General features: G+C 42.3%; 1 protein-coding gene across 2 annotated transcripts in view; it reads left to right on the forward strand.

The window, feature by feature from the left end:
• LOC126418977 (probable G-protein coupled receptor Mth-like 1) overlaps positions 1-21,057 on the forward strand; it is a 382,615-nt gene that overhangs the window by 126,152 nt on the left and 235,406 nt on the right. The gene's annotated exons all lie outside the window — the stretch shown is intronic.

Consider the following 21,057-nt stretch of genomic DNA (forward strand, 5'->3'; position numbering starts at 1 on the left):
ACTGCTTGATTGAAAGATTTCTGCAGTCATGTAGCTTACAGTCTTGTGTCGCAGCATAGACGGTGTATGATAAACGTGGCTCGTCGTCTCCGTGCTAGGAAAGGCTCCGAGTTTGACACCAGAGGAATCAAATACTCGAGTACAGGCGTCTCCCCTGCAATAATGTCCAAAAATACTTGTTTTTAGTAATTCTAGCGTACACATTGCTAAAACCGTAAAGACGCAAATTAAAAACTGAAAAGAAACTTACCAATAACGGACTTTATCAACCAAACGCAGATAGCAAGCAAGGAAGTTGTCAACAACTGAAAATAACGACACAAGACTCACGCTCCTATTTAATTTTAGCGTTCGTGAATCGTTATTTCTAGAATTCGCTGTTCAATCCACAGTCGTAATGACATGCAAGCTTTGACACTGTCTCGACAGAGTTCACTGGAATACAGGAACAAACACTGATGAATCGAGTTATTATGACCACTGCCCACCGCAGGTGGCGTTGCCGGCCCGTGACATCGTAAGGAAAGTAAATAAGGTGAGCAGAGACGAATAGAGAATCGTTCTAGTGACGCTAAAAGCCACAAATGAGGAAATCCACCGACATAACAGCCTTTGACAAAGGTCAGATTGTTATGTCCCGACGCATGAGCATCAGCATCTCTAGGAACTCAACGTTTGCTAGAACTTTCGAACCGTTATTTATAGAGACTTGCTGACAATGTTGAAAAATACTGTCTTGTATTTGCGCCACTTTGAAGGGGAGTGCATCTTTACTCATTAAAGCAACCATCTATCAGAAGCTTGAATAATCACCTTTCGCAGCGCGCACGTGCTGGAAGAGACTCAGTGAGATTCTGGGAGGTACCGACAGGGACGACTCCAATACCGTTGCCAGCTGCACTAGTTTTTTTAGTTGAGGACCCATGCCGCGAACAGTCCTTTCGATGTCGTACCACATATTCTTGATTGGGTTCAACTGCGTTTACTCCTGTGAATCGGGTGGCCAGAGGAGTAAGGTATATTCGCCCTGGTGCTTTTCAAACCACGCGCGTACACCGAGAGCTGTGTGACACATTGCATCATCGTCCTGGTAGATGCAATCATTCATTGGGTTCAAAAATGTCTCTAAGCACTATGCGACTTAACATCTGAGGTCATCAGTCCCCTAGACTTAGAACTACTTAAACCTAACTAACCTAAGGACATCACACACATCCATGCCTGAGGCAGGATTCGAACCTGCGACCGTAGCAGCAGCGCGCTTCCGAGCTGAAGCGCCTAGAACCGCTCGGCCACAGCGGCCGGCCATGCCTTGCTAAAACAAAGTGCATGTAGGGGCGGACGTGGTCCCCGAGGATAGATGCACACTTGTGTTCTACATCTACATTTACATCCATACGCTGCAAGCCACCTGACCGTGTGTGGCGGAGGGTACCTTGAGTACATCGGTTCTCCCTTCTGTTCCAGTCTCGTATTGTTCGGGGAAAGAAGGATTGTCGGTATGCCTCTGTGTGGGCTCTAATCTCTCTGATTTTATCCTCATCGTCTCTTCGCGAGATATACGTAGGAGGGAGCAATATTACTGTTTGACCCCTCGGTGAAGGTATGTTCTCGATACTTCAACAAAAGTCCGTACCGAGCTACTGAGCGTCTCTCCTGCAGAGTCTTCCATCATCTCCGTAACGCTTTCGCGATTACTAAATGATCCTGTAACGAAGCGCGCTGCTCTCCGTTGGATCTTCTCTATCTCTTCTATCAACCCTATCTGGTACGGATCCCACACTGCTGAGCAGTATTCAAGCAGTGGGCGAACAAGCGTACTGTAACTTACTTCCTTTGTTTTTGCATTTCCTTAGGATTCTTCCAATGAATCTCAGTCTGGCACCTGCTTTACCGACGATCAACTTTATATGATCATTCCATTTTATATCACTCCTAATGCGTACTCCCTGATAATTTATGGAATTAACTGCTTCCAGTTGCTGGCCTGCTATATTGTAGCTAAATGATAAGGGATCTTTCTTTCTATGTATCCGCAGCACATTACACTTGTCTACATTGAGATTCAATTGCCATTCCCTGCACCATGCGTCAATTCGCTGCAGATCCTCCTGTATTTCAGTAGTATTTTCCATTGTTACAACCTCTCGATATACCGCAGCATCATCCGCAAAAATCCTCAGTGAACTTCCGATGTCATCCACAAGGTCATTTATGTATATTGTCATCCGTTGGGCCTTCCAGAATGACGGGACCACAGGGGGATGCCACGAAAACGTCGCCAATGAACGGCAGTCGGCATGCGTGCATGAACCAGACGCCTCCTGCGGAGGCTCATACGTAGCAACGTTCATTGAACGGTCGTTGAAGGAAGAAGAATGGGTTCAACGTCCCATCGACATCGAAGTCATAGAAGACGGAGCACAAGCTTAGATTGTGTCACGGATGGGGAAGGAAATCGACCGTGCCCTTTTCAAAGGAAGCATCCTGGCGTTTGCCTGAAGCGATTTAGGGGAATCACGCAAAATCTAAGTCTAGATGGTCGGACGCGGATTTGAACCGACATTCTCCCGAGTGCGAGTCCAGTCGCTCGGTTCGGTCGCTGAAGAGACGCTGTTGGTAGCCCCTTGGTTCATCTGGGTGGCCAGCTGCGCAACAGTGACACGTCTATTCGCCTACATAGATCTCCAGAGCGGTCGTTCATCCCTGCCATTTATGGCCTGTGATGCAACACGTTACCTTGGCGCTGCTTTTGGATAGCGCCATGCACGGTATACTTTAACCATGGTGGTATGCAAACAATTTACAAACTTAGCAGTTTCGGAAATGCCTCCACCCATGGCCCGCAAGCCACTGATCGTGCCCTTTTGGACGTCAGATACATCGCTCCATATCCGCATTACGACAACGACCGATTGTTTTATGCGTTCCCCAGACACATCAGACACATTTTATATACCCTCCACTGATAGTGCTGCCATGTGCCCTCTGTGAGTAGTTGTTTCACGTCGACGTCGAACATAGGCAGTGCTCACATTAATGTGAGTGCACCGTGTGTAAAAGGTACCTCACCAGTCATAATGTGTAACTTACTTTTTGATGTCCGCTAGTATACTGACTCACGAGGAAGTTCTGTGTATTTCATTTACAATTACATTAGTGATGAGTGTGTAATTTGTGTATTGTTACCAGTTCCATATCTAATTGGCGTATGGGGTGGCATTTCGTGGCATTGATGGGAGATAAGAGATGATCAGCTGCAGAGGAGTTGGTATTTCTTGGGGAAAAACAGTAAATAGCCGCCACAACTCCAGAGAGCAGCGAAGCTTGACAGAATCTGTACGTACAGTGACTCCAAAAAGTATTGGTCCGACCATAGCGCATAGAATATGACAACCACAACCCCCATAAATGTAGCTAAAAGACAAACAATAACTATTTTCTTACTTCGGTTAATATACAGTACATTTCGAAATAAAACGCTATTTTGGTTCATATGATGCTTAATTTTTGAACAAATCACGTTATTTAAAATCGTGCCTCATTTGATGTGAAGCAAGTGTTCGTCTAGTAAATAAGATCACAAATATGGTGCTGCACTGACACAAGTCCCTTTCCCTGTTCTTTGCGGTTATATTTCATCTACCTCAGGGAGTCACACCTAGTGATACGTGGCTGGCGACCACGGGGCCCCGAGCTGAGTCCTGGCATTGCTTCCACTTACTTATGCCAGGCTCCTCACTGTTATCTTTCCTATCTGGCCACCCTCGGCCAGCTCTTGTTCTTTTCCGACCCTGACGCTATTAGGTTTCGAGGGCTAGGGGTCTTTCATTTTCCAACCTATACTTCTCATGCAGCGTCTGACCCGGAGCGGGCGGCTGCAAAAGGCGTCTGTATCCCATGTTAGGGGCGGCCTCCAGAACTGCGGAAGGCAACGGAATACCACCGCAGATTATCTTCCCTGCATAATGCAGTCTCCATTTTATGCACAAAAAATGGCTTCCTCTCATGTTAAATCAGTGTCCGGAGGTAAAATAGTCCCCCATTCGGATCTCCGGGGGGGACAACTTGAAAGGAGGCAAAAAATCAAAACGAGAATTGGTACCTGGAATGTCAGAACTCTGCTACAAGCAGGAAAACTAGAAAACCTTAAAAGAGAGATGGAAAAGAATCATATGGACCTCGTAGGAGTTGCTGAAGTAAGATGGAATGGACATGGAGAGTTGCAGTCAGATGAATATGTATTCTACTACTCAGGAGGAGAAGTAAAAGGAATTAATGGAGTAGGAATGATTATGACAAAGGAATTGGCTAAATGTGTGGAATATGTAGAGTATGCAAATGACCGGGTTATTGGTGTAAGGCTGAAAGGAGCACAAAAAGATTTACTGATTGTCCAGGTGTATATGCCAACTTCAGAACATGATGACCAAATTGTAGAGGAAACGTACAATGTAATAGAGAGAATAATGGACGAAAATAAAAAATGCTGCAAAATAGTAATGGGAGACTGGAACGCCATTGTGGGAGAAGGGAAAGAGGGAAACATAGTAGGCAGTCATGGTCTTGGAAAGAGAAATGACAGAGGTGAATGGTTAATTGACTTCTGCAGGGAAAGGCAGTTGATAGTGGCAAACACATGGTTCAAGAACCATAAGAGGAGGCTCTACACTTGGAAATCACCAGGGGATAAATATAGAAACCAAATCGATTTTATACTGGTAGAAGAAAGATACAGGAATGGAATCAAGAAGGTGCACACATTACCAGGTGCAGATATTAATAGTGACCACAACTTACTTATGGCAGAAATAGAAATAAGAATGAAAAAACTGAAAAAGGCGACAATGGTGAAGAAATGGGATCTAGAGAAGATAAGGTCCAACAAAGAACAAATTACAGAAATGCTGTCTCGGGACTTTCTAAACACATTACGAGACAAAGAAGCACCTGATAATGCCAACGAGTACTGGAATATGCTGAAAGAAGGAATCATTAAAGCAGGACAGCAAAATATAGGATATGTAAAAGGGAAAAGGTCAAAAAAACCATGGGTCACACAAGAAATGATTTCCAAGATGGAGGAGAGAAGAAAATTGAAAAACAAGAACACTGAAGATGCAAGAAAGATATACCGAAGGTTAAATAACGAACTGCGAAGAGAAACAGAGCAGGCTAGGAAAAAATGGCTAAAAGAGGAATGTGATGAAATTGAAGAACTGGACAGGAAAGGAAGATACGACTTACTATACAACAGAGTAAAGACTATGACATGGGAACAAAACAGAGCAGGAAGTGCTACTATGGAAATTTTGAGTAAAGACGAAGAGGTAGTGTATAAAGATCGTGACGATGTCCTCCAGAGATGGGAAGAATATATAAAAGAGCTATATGACACAAATAGCAAACCAGAAACTCTGGAACTTGAATCACACAACAGTGTAAGTGATGAAGAGAAAGGACCGACCATCATAATGGAAGAAGTAAAGTCTGCTATTGCTGCAATGAAAAATGGCAAAGCAGTAGGTACAGATACAATACCGGGAGAAATACTAAAATGCTTGAACCACAATGGAATAAGAGAAATATTGAGGTTATGTAATAAAATATATGACAGTGGTGAATGGCCTGAGGACTTTTTGACAACAGTAATGATTCCATTGCCGAAAAAACAAGGAACCAAGAAATGCAGCGAGCACAGGACAATCAGCCTCATTTCACATGCAGCCAAAGTGATGTTAAGAATAATTAATAAAAGACTTGTAAAAGTAATAGAGGAGAATCTCGGCGAGGAGCAGTTTGGCTTTAGACGGAATACGGGCACCAGAGATGCAATAGGGCTCCTACGAATCTTAGGAGAAAGGTTTATTGAAAAAGGAAGAGACCTATATATGTGCTTCATCGATTTAGAAAAGGCATTTGACAATGTGGTTTGGGACAAGCTGGCGACTATTATGAGGGAAAAGAGAGTGGACTGGAAAACCAGAAGACTTATAAACTCATTGTACCTTAATCAAAAAGTTTCAGTTAAAGTGAGAGGAGAAAGTACAAACTGGATCAGACTAGGGAAAGGAGTAAGACAATGATGCTGTTTATCACCTACTCTTTTCAACCTGTACTTGGAAAATATGATTGACCAATGCTCATTAGATGACAAAGGAGTAGAAATTGGAGGAAGAAGAGTAGGGTGCTTGAGATTTGCTGATGACATGGTCCTTCTAGCCACAGGGGAAAAAGAATTACAGGATTTGGTGGACACCATTGCAACTAACGGAAAAAAATATGGAATGAAAATTAACACAAATAAAACAAAAGTATTGGCAATAGGAGGAAATAAGGAACTAAAAATTGTGCTGAATGGAGAAAAACTAGAACAGGTGCAAAATTTTAAGTATCTTGGAAGCAGGATAGACACCGACTGGAAGTGCACCACAGAAATTAAAACAAGGATAGCAATGGCAAAAGAGGCGTTCTATAAGAAAAGGAGAATCTTCTGCAGCGGTATGGACAGAGAACTGAGAAAGAGACTCATAAAATGTCTTGTATGGAGTGTTATTCTATATTGCGCTGAAACATGGACTATGAGGAAAAAAGACAGAGAAAGGCTGGAGGCTTTTGAGATCTGGACATGGCGGAAGATGGAAGGAATAAGTTGGATGGACAGAGTAAAAAATGAAGAGGTACTGAGAAGAGTGGGAGAGAAAAGGCAGTTACTAGATGTAATAAAGAGAAGAAAAAGAAATTGGATTGGGCATATATTTAGAAAGAATGACGGACTGATAAAAACAGTTTTAGAAGGTTATGTAGAAGGGAAAAGGAAGCGAGGAAGGAAGAGATTCCAGATACTGGATGACATGATGGACGGTACAACATACAGCAGCCTTAAGAAGGAAGCAATGGATCGCAGAAAATGGAGAGGCAAAGGACCTGCTAATATAGCAGATAACTGATGATGATGATGATTCATCTACTGTGTTGATAGTTCGCACTCTGTTTCTAAAGCCGGTAGGTTCAAAACGTTGCGAAACTGCAAGAGAAGAGAGATAAATCTGCATCAGTTTGTTTCGAAAAGGAAGCGAGTTGAATTTGCTAGAAGGCGTAAATCCGATGGGTTTAGTTTCTGGAAGAGGTGTTTGTTTTTTACTGACTAGAGTGGATGTTAGCTTTTTAAGACAAATGGGCAAGTAACAGTATGGAGAAAAAAGAATTGTGAACTTGAGGAAAGAAATAAAACAATATCAGATGAACATGGAGGAAGTTCTGTACTTGTCTGGGGTCGCAGGGGTTCAAATGATGTGGGTGATTTGTGTTTTATTGTTAGAATTGTGGACCGCAAGGTATGCATAAAAATCCTAAGGAAACATCTATCCATCAATGTGAATGATATGAGTCGTTATGGGGATTACATTTTCACAGAAAATGATGATCCAAAATATACAGCTCTAGATGGACGGTTCTGGAAACAGGTCAACTAGCCACGGAACAGGATAATATCTCAAATGAACTGAATGGAAGGGCTGTAAACGATGGGTCAGAAGCTGTAAATAAATTTAATAATCGTTTCTTAAATGTAATAGAAAGTACAAGGACAAACAGTTCAAGAGTAAAATGACAGCAGTATGTTCAAAAAATAACTTTCATAAAACTGAGTGATGTGAATGTATCATCAACTTCTCCTTCCGAAATTAAAGAAATTATACACTTTCTCAAAAATAGAAGCCCGTTTGGGTTTGATGCTGTTTCCAACAGGGTAATAACGATTTGTTCTCACGTAATAGTTCTGTCTTGTCAGAAGTACGTAATGCATGACTATCTCATTTTTCCAGAGAGACTCAAATACGCCGTTGTTAAACCACTCTTTAAGAGAGATGATAAGAGAGATGACAATAACTACCGACCTGTTTTACTGCTCACAGCATTTTCCAAAATTTTTGAGAAACTGACGTACTCTAGAATAGTATCTCACGTCAGCAAGAATAATATCCTCAGAGAATCACAGTTTGGGTTTCAGAAGAATTGCTCTAATGAGAATGCCATTTACATGCTCGCTCATCAAATTTACAAGCATTAAATTATGAAACAGCGCCGGTCGATATTTTCTGCGATTTAACTGTTTGAATCACAGTATTCTCCTAGATAAACTGAAGTTTTTTGGCATTGATGGCATAGTCACCCAAAGTATACAAAAACCTGTACTTAGTAACTCAACCAGTATAGCATGGAGCGTCAATTTGAGTGGGGACAAATCACATGTGGGATTCCTCAAGGCTCAGTTTTAAGTCTGCTATATTCCTCATGTATGTAAACGATCTTCTGTCTAAATCACAACACATAAGATCAGTTACTTTTGCAAATGATACTAGTGTTGTAAACAATCCAAGCATACATAAAGAAACAGAAGAAATGGTAAACAATATTCACAAAAGTATCTTTGACTGGTTTCCTGTGAATGGTCTCAATCTCAATTTCCAAAAGACATCACGTATTCAGTAGTGCACATCTAGGGTACTAAACCAGTGACAAGTGTGACACATTTTGAGGAAGTTATAAATAGGATGTAAACTTCAAAATTCTTAGGTGTCCATATTCACGAGAATTTGAATTGGACATAGCACATTTTGAAATTCCTGAAATAGACTCAGTTCAGCCACATTTGCACTTAGTATCATTGCAAATTTTGGAGGGAGACAAATCAGTAAATTGACATGTTTTGAGTGTTTTCGTTCAGTAATGTCATATAGAATAATGTTCTTGGGTAACTCATCTTTAAGAAATAAAGTCCTCGTTCCTCAAAAACGTGCTGTAAGGATAACAAGTGGTGCTCACCCACGATAATTTTGTAGACATCCGATTAAGACGTTGGGCGATCTGGCTGCTGCTGCACAGTATATTTATTCTCTCACGAAACTTGTTGTATAAAGAATCCATTACAGTTCAAAAGGGACAATTACGTAAATAATTACAATACCAGAAGAAAAAATGACATTCATTACTCCACTTTAACGTCTTCTTTAGAGCAAAAAGGGGTGTGTAGTGCGGTAACAAAAATTTTTCGTAACTTACCCAGCGATATAAACTGTCTGACAGACCGCAAAGTAAAATTTGAAAAGAACCTTCTATTCCATAGGATAATTTCTATTTCTTTTGAAAGTTATAAAAGGTAGGGGCAGGAATTACTCCAGGATAAACGTTAATAAAACCGACAAACTGGAAATAGAGGAAAAAAGGTTCCATGAACATATGTCCGGAAATGGGCGGTGTGCTTGCAACGACAACGAATCGTCCCGGAACTCATTACAGTGCTGCATCACATCCACGTCCCAACAGAAGATCGGACTGGCCTCCATGGCATTGCAAATGATAGGGATTTTAGAGGTTGTCATGCACGATACACATGAACATACTTTGGCTTACACCATGTTGCTAGGCCACTTGCCTGGAGCTTGTACTAGGGTTCGTCTCAATATCCTGTAGAACCTAGTCCTCCAAGTCTGGTGTACGCACAATCAGCCGACCACTCTGCTGCTACTGTAAGCCGCGTGAGTCACACAGTCTACAACACACAAGGGCCACACGGCACGTGGTCAGAGGAACTGTCATTCTCCAGCGGCATCTAAAATGGTAACGATGCGTTTCCGAACACATATTCATAGGTCCTTTTTTCCTCAATTTCCAGCCAGGAATACGTCACTGCTATTTGTCAGCGTTATCAATATTCACCCTGTATAAAATGTTCAGCATGCAGCCACATTTGCAAACTAATTTGCAATTTGAATTTAAAATGACTCGTTCTCCATTATTACGATTTAGCATGCATCTCACTCTGGTTGCTACATAATACCCACCACTGGAAGCCGACACCATCACAACCCTCAAACATTAATCCAGTAGACAATTTGTGGGATGTACTCGACAAAACTGTAGAAGTCATCCGATATCCAATAGAAATGATCTAAAGAAAGCTGTACTAGAGGAATGGCGTAAAATTATGGAGCGAACAACAGATTCTCTGGTGAAAACCATGCCAAGGAAAATTCAAGAGATTGTAAAGAGGGCAGGACGGCCTACTATTTTCAGAGTGCCATTTTCAGCATTGTGGACAAATACTTGCTTTGCATCCTAAACTGGCTGCCTTTACTTTTGAATGTTTAACTGTTTATATGAATACAAATCTCGTTTCTTTATTGTATTATAGTTTTCACTGATTAATAAATAAATCCAAGCCCCTGCTGTGCTTCATTCTGACAATTTTCCACTATCTATAGATTCTTAAATAACAACTCGTGTATTAGACGAATACTTTTTGGAGTAACTATACCTATACATACCATAAATTAAAGTCCCCCCTCCCCCCGCGTTTTTCTGTCGCTGGCCGTGGTGGCCGAGTGGTTCTAGGCGCTTCATTCCGGAACCGCGCGACCGCTACGGTCTCAAGTTCGAATCCTGCTTCGGGCATGGATGTGTGTGATGTCCTTAGGTTAGTTAGGTTTAAGCAGTTTTAAATTCTAATTAACTGATGACCTCAGATGTTAAGCCCCATAGTGCTCAGAGCCATTTGAACCATTTGTTTTTCTGTCTATGTATGCGGAAGCTAAGCTGAGGAAACTGTAGGGATTTTGATGCCCTTTTCACTAACAGACAGAATGATTCATAAGAAAGATTTCTGTGTGTAATTTACTAGCGAAACCGGCAATGGTTCGCAGAAAGAGTTTCACAAATTGAGCAAGTCAGTAACGCGTTGGACCACCTCCGCCACTTATGCAAACAGTTATTCGGCTTGCTATTCATTGACGGAGTTGTTGGATGTCCTGCTGAGGGATTTACTGCCAAATTTTGTCCAATTGACGCATTAGATTATCAAAATCCAGAGATGATTGGACGGCCCTGCCCAAAATGCTCGAAACGTTCTCAAATGGCGAGAGAACCCACGACCCTGCTGGACAAGGTGGGGTTTGGCATGCATGAAGACAAGCCGTAGATGCGTTCGCTGTGTGCGAGCGGGCGTTATCTTGCTGAAATGGCAACAAAACAGGGCGTAGAATATCGTCGACGTTTCGTTGTGCTGTAACTGAGTCGCGTAAGACAGCAAAAGGGGTCCTGCTATAAAAAGAAATTGCACCCCAGACAATCACCCTGGTTGTCGGACCGTATGGTGAACGACAGTCCGCTTGGTGTCCCAACGCTGTCCGGGGCGTCTTCCACACACATCTTCTTTGATCTTCAGAGATCAGTTCGACGCGGGACTCATTACTGTAGACATTTATACTCCAATCAATGAGATTACGGCCTGAAGACGTTGCTGGAGAAGCCCTGGATAGCGGTGAGGTAGCAATGTGACTCGCCTGCCATACGGCCCGACACCCAGGAGCAATGAGCTGCGGTGCCATATATTTTCATAGCAGAACTCCTCTGGTTGTCATCCGCTGCACCTTTACAGCGCAGCGGTACGTCGACGATATTCTGCGCCCCATTTGCTGTCCTTCATGGAAAGCCATCGTGGGCTTTTATCTCAACAAGATAATGCCCGCTCACACACGGCAAGAGTTCCTACTGCTTGTCTTCATGCTTACCTGACCCTACTTCGACCGGCAAGGTCGCAAGATTTCTACCCAATTGAGAACGTTTGGAGCATTCTGCTCAGGGACCTCCACAATCGTCTCGGCATTATGACGACTTAACGCACCAGTTGGACGGAATTTGACACTATATCTTTCAGGAGGACATCCAACAACTCTATCAATCAATTACAAGCCTAATAACTACTTGCATAAGGAACGGAGATGGACCAATGCATTATAGACTTGCTCAATTTTTGAATCACTTTCTCTAACATAAATGTCCACCCCGATAGATGAATGGTCAGCGTGACGGACTGCCGTCCTAAGGGGCCCGGGTACTATTCCCGGCTGGGTCGGGGATTTTCTCCGCTAAGGGACTGGGTGTTGTGTTGTCTTCATCATCATTTCATCCCCATCCGGCGTGCAGGTCGCCCAATGTGGCGTCGAATGTAATAAGACCTGCACCAAGGCGGCCGAACCTGCCCCGTAAGGTGCCTCCCGGCAAATGACGCCAAACGCTCATTTCCATTTCTAAAATAAATGATACAGTTTTTTGAAACTATTATCATTTATTTGCCTATCCATGTTCATCACATCTATCGATATCTGACCCAGTCGGATAATTTCTTTGCGCTGCGTCGTTTTATTTTGGCTTATAGTGATTGTATGGGAATCGGATATACGTCCTATGTTCCTCCGTTCTCTCATTGTGGGTCTCCTCATTTCTCCTCTCTTTCTCCTACTTCTCCTTCTCCTCCACGTCTCTCTGTCCATCTTCTCCTCCTTCTCCTATCTCTCTCCTTCCTCCTCCCCTCTGTCCATCTCCTCCTTCCTCCTCTCGTTTAAGCATTGTTTCTTGTTATAGCCATCAGTATCCTGATTGGGAACTGGAGTCGCTTAAAATGGATGGGTAATCGATGCAGGCCGCTGTCGCCGAGCGGTTCTAGGCACTTCAGTCAGGAACCGCGCGACCGTTACGGTCGCAGGCTCGAATCCTGCCTCGGGCATGGATGTGTGTGATGTCCTTAGGTTAGTTAGCTTTAAGTGGCTCTAAGTTCAAGGGGACTGATGACCTCAGATGTTAAGTCCCATAGTGCTCAGCGCCATTTGAACCATTTGGTAAATCGATTGGAATGACTGCTATACAGGGTACGACAGACCTCTTGCTGCTGGACCTGTGAGAATAGTAGATTCAGTGCCAGCTATTTAACATAATTTTAATCTGAAAATGTTTAGGATTACGAAGTTTCAGACGATTTCGATTTCGTAGTACTACTCTGATCGTAAGTCAACGAACTATAAATACAACTCTTCAGGCTGCGAGAAAGAAAACAAGGCAACACGTATTCGCACATACAGTTTTCGTTAAAAATTGTATATGAGAAGACGGACTATATAGGCGAGAAACAACTTGTCTAATGGTTTAAGTAACCTGTTATTGTAGTGTTTTCCTTCTCGCAGTCGGTCTTTACCCGAAAACCAGTACAGCATTGTTAAAAAAAATGTATAGCCAGTTTCTGTCTGAATTTTTATTGGAGTATTCTGTAAAAATTTGAAGGAGAATCTTGCAGAATTTTTGATGACATCCTCGAACAATGACTTGTATTTATGCAGCGTGACTGAGAGGCCCCTACCGTTGTCTTTTTATGCAACCTGCGCTATGTATAGATCAGGAAAGGCATCCAGAAAGGCGACAACCACATAATCGAAACAGGTTCTATCTTAGAGGTTTGGGTGATTGCTTGCAAACGGAATCATACTGAAAATAAAGCAAGTGATGATTGGCCATGAGTTACACAGCATTTCTGGACGAAGATATACCTCATTTTTGCCGTAGTTATCCATCTGTCTCCAATCTTTTTTTGTGTGATTAGCGATGTAATCATATAGGTTTTGGATGTCTCTGCGAGTTTATTTCGTTTATAGTACTTAATCTTTCCGAAATGATTCAGAATCGTTGCCTTATACAATGTGTTTCGTCATTAGGAACAACGAAATTAACAGGAAATATCAAAATGGGAAGCATGAAAGTAACAGCTTTCCGGTATATAACCTAATGAAGACATTACTATATGACTCGCCGCGTTAATGTGCTAAAGTGTTTTCACAAACAAAATTTGTATAGTAGGTCTAAGATGTCTTCATACACTACACCGTTATTCTCTTTTTGAAAATGTTCCTCGCATCTCCACGGCGAACTGGTCAACAATATTGTTCTGTCATATGAGGTTGCGTAAAATGACATCGGCCGGGCAGCAGAATATTCCCGTGTATTAACTTTTTCATTGGGTTATATACCGTGTAGTTGTTCATAAGTCTACATTCTTGTACCACTTACAACTGATTAAGTACAATAAATATAATAAACCTACAGAGACATTCAAAACTTGTATGACTTGTATGACACTGCTAATTACAGAAACAAAGACTGAAGACATTTGGATAAGTAAGGTATACCTTGGTCAAATAAAAAATCGTAACCCATGGTCAATTCTCACTTGGATTTTTACAGCACGATTCTATTTGCCAACTGTCAACGAACTCTCTGAGAGGGAACTTACACCGATAACATGGTTGTCGCCTGTCTGGATACCGTTGCTGATTCATATGTTGTGCCGTTTGCATAAAACTGCAGAGGGGTAGTTGAATCAAACTGTATAGTATTGTATGATTATATGTTAGCGGAACAAACACTGGTAGCAGTTACTTCTGTAAAATATCTGGGAGTATGCGTGCGGAACGATTTGAAGTGGAATGATCATATAAAATTAATTGTTGGTAAGGCGGGTACCAGGTTGAGATTCATTGGGAGAGTCCTTAGAAAATGTAGTCCATCAACAAAGGAGGTGGCTTACAAAACACTCTTTCGACCTATACTTGAGTATTGCTCATCAGTGTGGGATCCGTACCAGATCGGGTTGACGGAGGAGGTAGAGAAGATCCAAAGAAGAGCGGCGCGTTTCGTCACAGGGTTATTTGGTAACCGTGATAGCGTTACAGAGATGTTTAACAAACTCAAGTGGCAGACTCTGCAAGAGAGGCGCTCTGCATCGCGGTGTAGCTTGCTCGCCAGGTTTCGAGATGGTGCGTTTCTGGATGAGGTATCGAATATATTGCTTCCTCCTACTTATACCTCCCGAGGAGATCACGAATGTAAAATTAGAGAGATTAGAGCGCGCACGGACGCTTTCAGACAGTCGTTCTTCCCGCGAACCATACGCGACTGGAACAGGAAAGGGAGGTAATGACAGTGGCACGTAAAGTGCCCTCCGCCACACATCGTTGGGTGGCTTGCGGAGTATAAATGTAGATGTAGATGTATAGTATTTCGGATTACCGCTACACCAGACAAGTCATGTGGCAGTGGATAGTGCTCCCTGTGCGAAGAGGAGTGGATCGGTAGTCTTGACTGTGCGAAAGATCTGTCTATACTACATGTCCTGAGGAATCAAGGAATTGTCAGATTGGCGACAGAGGAAACTCTAGAGGGTAGTAAGCAGGTCCAAATGGATGTAGGTTGCAGTAATTATGCCAAGATGAAGAGACTTGCACAGGACAGACCTTCTTGGGTAGCTGCATCGAACCGGTCTTCAGGGGCTAGTGCAGCATGGGATACAACCCGTCGGCTTTGACCAATGACGTCAAACATTACTACAGATAATAATGCCTTCACTTTCAGCCATAGATTAAAAAAACCAGTTCTGTGTTCCGGATAAGCGCTATCATTGTACATTAAAATAATTGATTGTGATTTTAAAAGAGATCGCTACATATTGCTCAAAATATTATTCGTGTGCATTTATTTAAATAATTGGTTGTTTGCAATTCATTCGGTACTTAATTTCATTCTTAGTGATATTGAGGTAATTTGGACTATTAGTTTCTTATTTTAGGACAATTTTTAGTATCTCGGTCCGACACACAGTTTTAATCTGCCAGAAAGTTTCATATCAGCGTACACTCCGCTGCAGAGTGAAAATCTCATTCTGGATATATCTCATTTCCGTTTATAGGTATGGATTTATCTGGTTCCGATGAACCTGGATTTGAGAGAGGCTATGGGAGTAGACATGTTGGCCAAGATTTGTTTTTTTACAAATGTATGGTCTCGTTGCCGAGTATGTCCGATATCGTGAGTGCGGCGAACATAAGCGGCTCGCAAGTGTATCTCGTCGCCGTACTCACGACTTATTCGTATGGCGCTGCAGCAAAGATCGGTTGTGGCGGTCAATTAGACGAGGGAAGTGGTTCGAAAATCTAAGCTCGACTTTAGAGACATTATGAAAATCACGTACTGTTGGTGCTTGAGATATCCTGTGTGGCTGTGTGTCCATGAATGTCGTGTGCGTAAGCGTACAGTAGTGGTTTGGTACTCTTTTTGCAGGGAAGTTGTGGGGAATACATGAAATAGGGGGCCGTTGAGGGTGTCGGGTGTTATGGTCGAAATTGACTAGTCGCAATTTGGCAAAAGGAAGTACAACAGGAGGGAACCTCCGGTGGGATTATGGATTTGGGGGGCTGTAGTTTGAGGTCAAAGGTGTGACAATGTAGTGTTTAAAGTAGTTCCCAATCGAAGGAAGGAAGTTTTGGTCAGATTAATTGAAGACCACGTTGCAGAGGGTTCCATTGTAATTTCAGATGGTTTTTGTTCATGTAGGGATTTAGGGGAAAGGGGTTATCACCATCTCGTAGTTAATCACAATATTGAGTTCAGATCATTATCCACAGGGGCTTGCACAAACAGCGTAGAGGGTTATTGGTCAGCTGTGAAATCTCATGTAGGGAAGGGGAAACGCCGGATTTCCACACTTCAAAGTCACTTATACGAATATTCATAGAGGCGTAGTATTCTCCAAACATATTGCCCGTTTAAATGTTTTGTTAAACGTGTTGGGCGATGTACCGTTCATAATATGTTAGCTAATTTCACATTAGGATGGGCGGAGGGTGAATGTGTGTGTGTTTCGTAATGTTTTGTTTGTTGTGTATGTGAGTATGTGATTTTTGTTGATGTCTTCCTAGGCGAGCTTCGGTTCTTTTAGGAAGTTGCCGTGTAGTAAGTTCAGTTTTCCATTTTTTTCTTTTACTGCAGTTGACTATTTTGACTTATTTCATTGTTGTATTACACCATTACCTATGTTTCGTGTACTCCAGTACGTAATAGAAATTTCGCAGCTGTCGTTCTTCTTTCGTTTCCCAGCACTAGTATCAGTACGATGTTTTCGAAACTGTACCAGAAATATTAAACGGTGAAACACCCGACACAACTAAAATTTGTATCCCGTCCCTCAGTTGACCTTTACACTGACACTACCTATTCGAAAAGAACGACATATGTAACATTGATGAGATAACCAGTATATGGCAACTGGAGAACAGGATACAAATGTTGTGTATAGCTACGAGGGCTATCCACAAAGTACATTACGTTTTCGTTTGTGTCCGTTAGGGGCGGGGCTAGCGCGGCCATCTTGGTGTCATGGCATTCCGCCACTCAGTCGGCATCCTGCCGTGCTAGTGAGAGGTTCGTGCTGTACTGCATTGAGTTACTCTGACAGTTTGAAATGTCAGCGTTAATTGAAAATGCCGCGAAGTGTGATGTGCGTGCTGTAATAAGGTTTCTGACTGCAAAAAACTGTACACCGATAGAAATCTATCGGCAGCTTTGTGAAGTGTATGGGGACAACATAATCACTGAAGGTGGAGTGCAATAAAGGGTCATAAAATTTAAAAATGGCCGAACTAACGCTCACGACGAAGAGTGAAGTGGAAGACCCAGCATAGTGACTGCCGAACTTGTCGAAAAAGTCGATGCCGCGGTCCGTGAAAACCGTAATTTCACAATAACGGAACTCTCTATGAGTTTTCCACAAATTTCACGAAGCTTGTTGCACGAAATCATTACCGAAAAGCTTGGTTTTGTGCAAGATGGATACCAAAAAACTTGACAGAGATTCACAAAAATCAGCAAATGGCTGCAGCGTCAACGTTTTTGGACGCTTACGAGAAAGGTGGCGACTCATTACTCGATCGCATCGTTACTGGTGACGAAACATCGGTTAAGCATGTGAACTGCGAGACAAAATTGCAGTCAGTGCAGTGGAGGCACACAAATTCCCCCCAAAAACCCAAGAAATGCGTGCAGACAATGTCGGCAAGGAAGGTGATGGCGACTGTCTATTGGGACAGAAAAGGTGTGATTTTTGTGGATTTCCTGGAAAGAGGCACTACAATAAACTCTCAAAGGTATTGCCAAACTCTGCACAACCTGAGAAGAGCAATACAAAACAATCGCATGGGAAAGTTGGGCTCAAAGATCTTGCTGATTCACGACAAACGCCCGGGCCCACACGGCAAATGCCACTCGTGATGTTCTCGAATCTTTTAAGTGGGAGTTGTTTCCTCATCCGCCGCACAGTCACGACCTGGCACCGAGCGACTTCCACTTATTCCCAGCAATGAGGAAGTGGTTGGCTATGCAGCGTTTTGATGACGACGCACAGCTTCAAGAAGAGGTAACCACGTGGTTGAAGGCGCAGGCGGCCGAATTTTACGACGAAGGAATTTCCAAGCTCGTCCATCGCTACGATAAGTGCCTTAATTTAAATGGCAACTATGTAGAAAAGTAGTATTTAAGTGTGGCTTTCATCTGTATATAATTAAAAAAGTTTTCCAATACTTTATTTATTTTTAATTCCAAAACGTAATGTACTTTGTGGATAGCCCTCGTATATAGCTCAACTAAATAATGGGACACTATTGTCACTGCTGTGATGAAATAGCATCGAAGACGAAAAAAAAAAAAAAAGAAACTGTACCCCATAGTGAAGTACGGAATACAAATTGTATATGTGTCGTCTTATTGCCTCTTCGCGTAGTTCAACTGAGGTGCAGGTTGCAAATGTAACGTACGTCCATTTCCACGTTTTTGTTAGCAGTGTACATCTATATAGGTCAACGGAAGTATGAGATACAAATATTATGTACGTAGCTCCTTCTGGCATCGGTAGTACTACTATCTACGTAAGAACAGAATATTAGCGGTAGCAGAGGTGAAAGAAACAACACATGTAAAATTTGTTTCCCGTGCTTCAGTTGACCTGTATATTTCAACTGAACAGCAGGATATTAATGCTAACGAAAACGAAGAAATCGAGGCACGCTAAACTTGTATCCCGTACTGCAGTTAACCAATTCAGTTCGAATGAGGTTCGAGATACAACCCATATACATGTGACGTGAGGTATTCTGTTGTTGTTGTTGTGGTCTTCAGCCCAGAGACTGGTTTGATGCAGCTCTCCATGCTACTATATCCTGTGCAAACTTCTTCATCTCCCAGTACCTACTGCAACCTACATCCTTCTGTATCTGCTTAGTGTGTTCATCTCTTGGTCTCCCTCTACGATTTTTACCCTTCACGCTGCCCTCCAATACTACATTTGCGATCCCTTGATGCCTCAGAACATGTCCTACCAACCGATCCCTTCTTCTAGTCAAGTTGTGCCACAAACTTCTCCCCAATCCTATTCAATACCTCCTCATTAGTTATATGATCTACCCGTCTAATCTTCAGCATTCTTCTGTAACACCACATTTCGACAGCTTCTAATCTCTTCTTGTCCAAACTAGTTATCGTCCATGTTTCACTTCCATACATACTTTCAGTAACGACTTCCTGACACTTAAATCTATACTCGATGTTAACAAATTTCTCTCCTTCAGAAACGCTTTCCTTGCCATTGCCAGTCTACATTTTATATCCTCTCTACTTCGACCATCATCAGTTACTTTGCTCCCCAAATACCAAAACTCCTTTACGACTTTAAGTGTCTCATTTACTAATCTAATTCCCTCAGCATCACCCGACTTAATTCGACTACATTCCATTATCCTCCTTTCAAGACGCTATCCATTCCGTTCAACTGTTCTTCTAAGTCCTTTGCTGTCTCTGACAGAATTACAATGTCATCGGCGAACCTCGAAGTTTTTATTTCTTCTCCATGGATTTTAATTCCTACTCCGAATTTTTCTTTTGTTTCCTTCACTCTTGCTCAATATACAGATTGAATAACAGCGGGGAGACGCTACAACCCTGTCTCACTACCTTCTCAACCACTGCTTCCCTTTCATGTCCCTCTACTCTTATAACTGCCATCTGCTTTCTGTACAAATTGTAAGTAGCCTTTCGCTCCCTGTATTTTACCCCTGCCACTTTCAGAGTTTGAAAGAGAGTATTCCAGTCAACATTGTCAAAAGCTTTCTCTAAGTCTACAAATGTAGGTTTGCCTTTCTTTAATCTAGCTTCTAAGATGTCGTAGGGTCAATATTGCCTCACGTGTTCCAATATTTCTACGGAATCCAAACTAATCTTCCCCGAGGTGGGCTGCTACCAGTTTTTCCATTCGTCTGTAAAGAACTCGCGTTAGTATTTTGCATACGTGACTTATTAAACTGATTGTTCAGTAATTTTCACATCTGTCAACACCTGCTTTCTTTGGGATTGGAATTATTATGTCCTTCTTGAAGTCTGACGGTATTTCGCCTGTCTCATACATCTTTCTCTCCAGATGGTAGAGTTTTGTCAGGACTGGCTCTCCCAAGACCGTCAGTAGTTCTAATGGAATGCTGTCTACTCCCGGGGCCTTGTTTCGACTCAGGTCTTTCAGTGCTCTGTCAAACTCTTCACGCAGTATCGTATCTCCCATTTCATCTTCATCTACATCCTCTTCCAATTCCATAACATTGTTCTCAAGTACATCGCCCTTGTGTAGACCCTCTATATACTCCTTCCACCTTTCTGCTTTCCTTTCTTTGCTTAGAACTGGGTTTGCATCTGAGCTCTTGATATTCATACAAGTGGTTCTCTTTTCTTCAAAGGTCTCTTTAATTTTCCTGTAGGCAGTATCGATCTTACCCCTCGTGAGATAAGCCTCTACATCCTTACATTTGTCCTCAAGCCATCCCTGCTTAGCCATTTTGCACTTCTTGTCGATCTCACTTTTGAGACGCTTGTATTCCTTTCTGCCTGCTTCATTTACTGCATTTTTATGTTTTCTCCTTTCATCAGTTAAATTCAAAATTTCTTCTGTTACCCAAGGGTTTCTACTAGCCTTCGTCTTTTTACCTACTTGATCCTCTGCTGCTTTCACTACTTCATCTCACAAAGCTATTCTATACTACCTACACTAGCAAAGGTATTCTATACTACCAATATTTCCATCCATTTTTTCTCCTTCATTTGCCACAGAAATAATACTATACAAACACGCGATATCCTTAATGGGGGAATATTACTTGCCTTGATATATGCCAACCATATTTTTTATCTTTCTTATCTCTTTGTTTCTGAACACTCTTGTCAGCTGTTACATTTGTGTAATAAATGATCTCTGGCAAATTCTGACTTCATTGTTCAAAGTCGACGGGTTGTATCCCGTGCTTCACTAGACCCGGCCTTGGGAATGACGCCCGTCCTGAGAAGAGATGGTGCTGAGTTTTG

The sequence above is a fragment of the Schistocerca serialis genome, chromosome 9 (genome assembly GCF_023864345.2).
Source record: "Schistocerca serialis cubense isolate TAMUIC-IGC-003099 chromosome 9, iqSchSeri2.2, whole genome shotgun sequence".
Classification (NCBI taxonomy): Eukaryota; Metazoa; Arthropoda; class Insecta; order Orthoptera; family Acrididae; genus Schistocerca; species Schistocerca serialis.